Source organism: Lampetra planeri, chromosome 33 (assembly GCF_965212315.1).
Source record: "Lampetra planeri chromosome 33, kcLamPlan1.2.h2, whole genome shotgun sequence".
In the NCBI taxonomy this organism is placed as follows: Eukaryota; Metazoa; Chordata; class Hyperoartia; order Petromyzontiformes; family Petromyzontidae; genus Lampetra; species Lampetra planeri.
The window spans coordinates 12,322,185-12,328,184 of record NC_136139.1 but is presented as its reverse complement, the minus strand read 5'-3'; positions in this window follow the sequence as shown (position 1 = coordinate 12,328,184).

Genomic DNA, 6,000 nt, shown 5'->3' with positions numbered 1-6,000 from the left:
TGCTTTTAGAAAGCTGAGTTTGATCATGAAAACACCAGACCAATGTGCTTACAGAAAAAAATGTAATCATTTCATGTTACCTGTGTAGGGGTGTTAGAGAGAGAGCCGTTATGCATGGCAGCTTATGGGAAACAAACACAGTGGGCGGGGCTACGTGAGTGCACGGGGGGGGTGCTCTCAACGACGTCCGCACCAGGCAGCCCGGGGCCCCACCCCTCAGCGGGGGTGGAGTATAAAGGGGGATGTGTCAGAGGGCTCGGGGCAGAATGTTTAAGTAAACTCTTGAAGACCGAAGACTGCCTAGCTAGAGCCCTGGACTCCCCTGGGACGCCGCCCTTGTCAGGGCCGCGCAGGACCGAGCCAGCGGCGTGGTCCCGTGAACCAGAGCCAGGACTCTGGGACTCCGGGTACCGTAGCCCGACTGACCAGTGTTGGGCCAGACAGCCTCCCCTAGCCCAGTAATTGGAGGATTAGGAGGCAGGCTAGGGGTAGCTAGCCGTGTGTTCCCAGCTATCCGGGTGAGGGGGCCGATACCCCCTCCAGTACTGTATGTCCCCAGTGACTGTTGTGAAATAAATACATGTGCCTCTACTCCGGTGTGCACGCGTCCTCAACGGTACTACATCTGGTGACAGAAGTGAACTAATACGAACATGGACACGCGCCGAACAGCTCGGGCCGGGGTGCAGGAGGCGGAGGACACCGCGGGAAGTGCGGTGCCAGAGACGGCTGATGGGGGCAACGAGCAGCCGGGGCCGAATGCATCCTTACCGGGGCATCGGGAGGAAGGGGAGTCGCCATCCGACGGACTTCGGCTGGCGCACGCGAGGCTGGCGGAGCTGCTGTATGCTGCTGCCGCCACACTCGAGAGCATCACTCGGCTGGGGGCTGCTGGACCGCCGCGGGGCGAGGACGGCCGACAACCGTTGCGCCTTCCCGCCATTTCTACTGACTTCAACTTCGAATCTCCCGCCATCGCCGCAGCAGCTGCCGAGGGCGTGGCCAGCCTCAACTTGGGGTCCGACATCGACCTCGCAGGGGCTGCCGCGTCATCACCAACGGACGGAGCGTCACCATCAGCGCGACAGGCGATTCCATCTGTCGTTCGTGCCGACGCTCAGCCGAGTTGCGGGGACAGCAAAGCGCGGGCCTCCATGGCGATCGCTGCGCTACACCAAAGGCTGCCCCCGCTGAAAGAGTTTGTAGCTGAGGAGGGCGACTGGGGGGGGGTTCCAGCGGCGCTTCCTCGCGCACCAAGAAATGGCGGGGTGGTCGGACGCCGAAGCCCTCTGCGCGCTGCCGGCGCTCCTCGACGGCGACGCCCTCGCCGCTCTTACGTCGGCACCGAGGGACAAGCGCTCCACTCTTCAGATGGCGCTGCAGTTGCTGGCTGGGGTCTATGGACCTTCGGCGGAATACAGACAGCGATTTTACGACCGCCAGCGGGGAGCAAAGGAGTCGCCCCTCGCCTACCGTACGAGCCTTCTGGCGTTGGCAAAGACGGCCTTCCCTCGTATGGATGACCAAGGCGTGGACGCGATGGTCACTGAGAAAATTCTTCTGCTGGCGGACGACCTGGACATCGCCATCGTCGCACAGGAAGACACGGAGATGGGTTCCCTCCAGGCGGCGCGGCTCCTCCACGCTAACCTCCTGTCACAGCGACGGAAGGCCAGCAGGGCAGCGGCCGGGCGTACGGTGGCTGCCGTCACCCCCCCGACGGAGGAAGTCTACGCCACCGACTTCCGACAGCAGCAGAGGGTGGGAGTACGGGCGGGCCGGGATGGGTCGGGCCGCTCCGACCGTCCGTCATCACCGCCTGCGCTCCCGCGCTGCTATAACTGCGGCATCCGGGGCCACGTCGCCTCGGGGTGCCGCTCTCCTCGACAGCGGGGGACGACGCCTCGCCGGGACGCCGGCCCTCCTCCTCCTTCCAAGCTCCATCAACATGACCCGGCGAGTCGCGGCACCCCACATGTTTGGCCAAAGCACACACCCGTTACACACAAGCACACCGCAACGAACGGGGGGCCAACATTGCGCACCGTCGGGCCAACACGCACCACTATGGGGACCCAAATCGAACCCAGGCAGTGGTCCGTGTTGGCCCATCGCGTTGTGGCTGCGTCGTCGGGGTCGTCGGCCGTAGTAGGGCACATTGACGGGGTCGAAGTGCGTATCCTCGTCGATACAGGAGCGTCGGCGACTATCATTTCGGAACTCATATACAACATTCTCCCTGTCCAGAGTCGTCCTTTGCTACCGGTTAATGTCCCATTCTACGCTGCTAATGGGGGTTCATTGGGTATCATGGGTCAGATTCGCGCACAAATTTCGATCGGTGATATTAAATTGTCCGGCCCGATTTTTGTTTCCTCCTCGCTGGCGGTTCCGTGCCTGCTGGGGACGGACTTCTTGGGCAAAATGCCAATTCGGATTTTGATTGATCAAGGTTGCATTGAGCTCCCGTCGGGACGACGGATGGAGTTTTTGCCTTCCCCTACTGCGGCTCGGTCGGCGTTCGCGACGGTACCGGCGTTTGTCGTTCAAACGGTTCGCGTGCCGCCGGGGGCACAAATGTTGGTGCCCCTAAAACTTCGCAGGCCCTTCGCTAAGGGTGTTGGGGACCAGGGTGTCCTGCTGGGGCCATCTAGGGCCGGGGTTAGCGGGCCGCATTTAATTCCCGCCCAGACCATCGTAAGGGGGGACGGGGACCCTTTCATCGCGGTCCTCAATGTGGGGTCGCAGGCCGTGGTAATTCCTCAAGGGACCGTGCTTGCTCACGCAACGCCGGTGCCCTGCGAGGAACCTGTCGCCAATCACGTTGGCACTGCCACTCTGCCGCTTCCACATTCGGACACCGATGAAGGGTGGATTGAGGCGCTTTGTGCGGGATCGACGGACCTGTCGGATGTAGAGCGTCAAAAACTTAGGACACTCCTGCGCGAATTTGCTGACGTGTTCAGTCAGAACAAATTCGATTTAGGCTGTACCCATTTGCTGCGTCACCATATTGATACGGGTGACAGCGCGCCCATACGCCAAAACCCCTTCCGGCTGAGTCCCGCCGAAAAGGACCATGTCAAATCGGCTGTTGATGACATGTTAGCCGCCGACATCATTTCTCCCTCTACCAGCCCGTGGGGGGCGCCGATCGTTCTGGTTAAGAAACAGGATGGATCATTGCGGTTTTGCGTCGATTTTCGCCGCCTCAACTAAATTTCCGTTGCTGACGCATACCCGCTTCCCCGTATTGACGAATCGCTGGACGCCTTGGTGGGGGCGCGATTCTTCTCCACATTGGATTTGCTTTCGGGATTCTGGCAGCTTCCTCTGGACGATGAATCTAAGCCTAAAACTGCATTCCGTACACCACATGGTCTCTTCCAATTTAACCGGTTGCCGATGGGATTACACTCGGCGCCGGCGACTTTCCAGCGATTGATGGAATTGGTTTTGGCTGTATTGCAGTGGGATTCGTGTTTAATCTATTTGGATGACGTTATCGTCTTTAGCAGAACATTTGACGAGCATCTCCAGAGGTTGCGGGCCGTTTTCCTCAAAATGCGGGCTGCTAATTTGAAATTTAAACCCCAAAAGTGTCATTTATTGCGCGAATCGGTACGTTATTTGGGGCACATCGTTGGACGCTCGGGTATTGCTAGCGATCCCGCCAAAACGCAGTGCGTCAGCTCCTGGCCGACTCCCACCTCGGTGGGAGAGGTCAGGAGCTTCGTTGGTTTCGCGTCATATTACCAACGCTTTGTCGCGGACTTTGCCACCATTGCTAAGCCCCTGCACGCTTTGACGTCAAAGGGGGTCCGCTTCCATTGGGGACAGGAGGAGGAGGCTGCGTTCCGCTCCCTTCGGGACGCTCTGGTTAATGCCCCTCCCCTGGTTTATCCCGATTTTTCAAAACCCTTTGTGCTCGATACCGACGCGAGCAACACAGGTATTGGGGGCGTGCTTTCCCAGGTGGTTGAGGGCGTGGAACGGGTGGTCGCGTACGGTAGTCGAGTGTTGTCTCCAGCGGAGCAACGATATTGTGTCACCCGTCGGGAACTGCTGGCAATTGTCTATTTCATCCAGCAGTACCGGCCATATATGTACGGGCAGCGTTTCACCGTCCGTACAGACCATGCGGCGCTACAGTACGCCCTGCGAGTCCAACAACCATCGGGACAATTGTCTCGATGGCTGGAGGTTCTCCAGGATTTTGATTTTGAGACCACGTACCGTAAGGGCGTTCGCCACACCAACGCGGACGCTCTGTCGCGCATGCCAACCACCCCCGAATGCGCATGCCTCCTGGGGTCGGGTCGGTGCAGGCATCCTGGTGAAATGCCTGTTCCGGTCTTGGCGGCTGCTGGCGACGCAGCGTCAATGACGAATTCCATCGCACAACAGGGATCTGATTCCCTGTTGGGGTTGCCTGCCACGGAATGGGGGCGTTTGCAAATGGAAGATACCTCCCTCCTTGCGTTGCGCCGCCGCGTCGGGGACCGGGGGCGGGGGAGGGGTGATGCCGACGCATGGGAAATGCTCGGTGGGTTGTTAATGCATTGGGACGGGAAATCCCATCGACACCGGCTGGTGGTCCCTTCGGGGTTACGGGGTAGGGTGGTGTGGGCCGCTCACGAGCGCCTCCTCCACCTGGGAACCCAAAAGACCCTGGCCTTGCTCCAACTTGATTTTTTTTTGGCCGGGCATGACAAGGGATGTCGGGGATCTGTTAGGGTCGTGCCCTAGGTGTGCGCAGCGGAAACCACCAGCGAGGGAGTCGAACCCGCCCCTGCAGTCTATCAGGGTCTCCCGAGTGAACGAACTTGTCGCGCTGGATATTCTGGGACCGTTCCCCGCCACCCCCAGGGGAAATAGATATTTGTTAACCGGGGTGGAGTACTTCACGCGCTGGCCTATGGCCTGGCCCCTGGCCAACCAGTCGGCAGCAGCCATCGAGGAGGCCTTTGTCCAGGGATATGTCCTTGACAAAGGTGCTCCCGAGCGGCTGCTGACCGACCAGGGTAAAACATTTTCTGGCAAATTGCTCCAACAGGTCTGTGAGATCCTGGGCACGAAAAAGATTCGTACCTCTCCATATCACCCACAAACCGACGGGATGGTCGAGCGGTTGCATCGTACCATCACGTCGATGTTGTCACAGCAGGTTTCGGACTCACAGACAGATTGGGACTTGAAAATTCAGGGGGTCCTGGCAGCATACAGATTGGCCCCCCATGCTGCCACGGGATTTTCCCCCTTCTTCCTCATGTATGGCCGCGAACCTGACCCACCTGTTCGGGCCCAGCTGCAGATCCCAGCGCCACAGGGAAAAACTCAATTGGCCGAACATGTTAAATTTAACCTGGAAAAATTGACAGAGGCGCGGGATGCTGCCATGCAGAATTCTGACATGCGGCAGATGGCTAATGAGCGCCTCAGACTGGGTCGCGCGCATGTGCTACAGTGGAAGCCGGGGGACAGGGCATGGCTGCACTGTCCCCAGGTACCGCTCGCGACCTCCTGAAAACTGCTGCGGCCGTGGCGGGGCCCCGTCGAGGTGGTTGAGGTCCTGAGACCTCAGTGCGTACGCATTAAATGGGGGAAGCGCCGGTGGTTTGTACACCCCTCCAGGCTCAAACCCTTCGTTGCGGTGCGAGGTCCCACTACACACGCGCGTGGCCAAACATGTGGGGGGGCGACCGACTCAAAGAGTTCGTCTCCGCTGACGTGTTGCCGGCTGTCCCGCCCCCAGGTGCACCGGGAGTGACGGGCTCACGCCCGACGACCCCCACGGGGGATGCCGAGGGTCTTGCGACGTCAACAACAGACTCACTCGGAGATGAACACTTGCCACCCGATGGCCTGCCGGCCGGGGTTATCCCGTGTGACGGGCCTGCGGCGAGGACGTGCGCAAAAATGCGCAGACTCTTGTGTTGCACGGAGTGAAAATGGGAAAAAAAAAGAAGAAAACATTTTTTTTGGGAAATATTTTTTTTC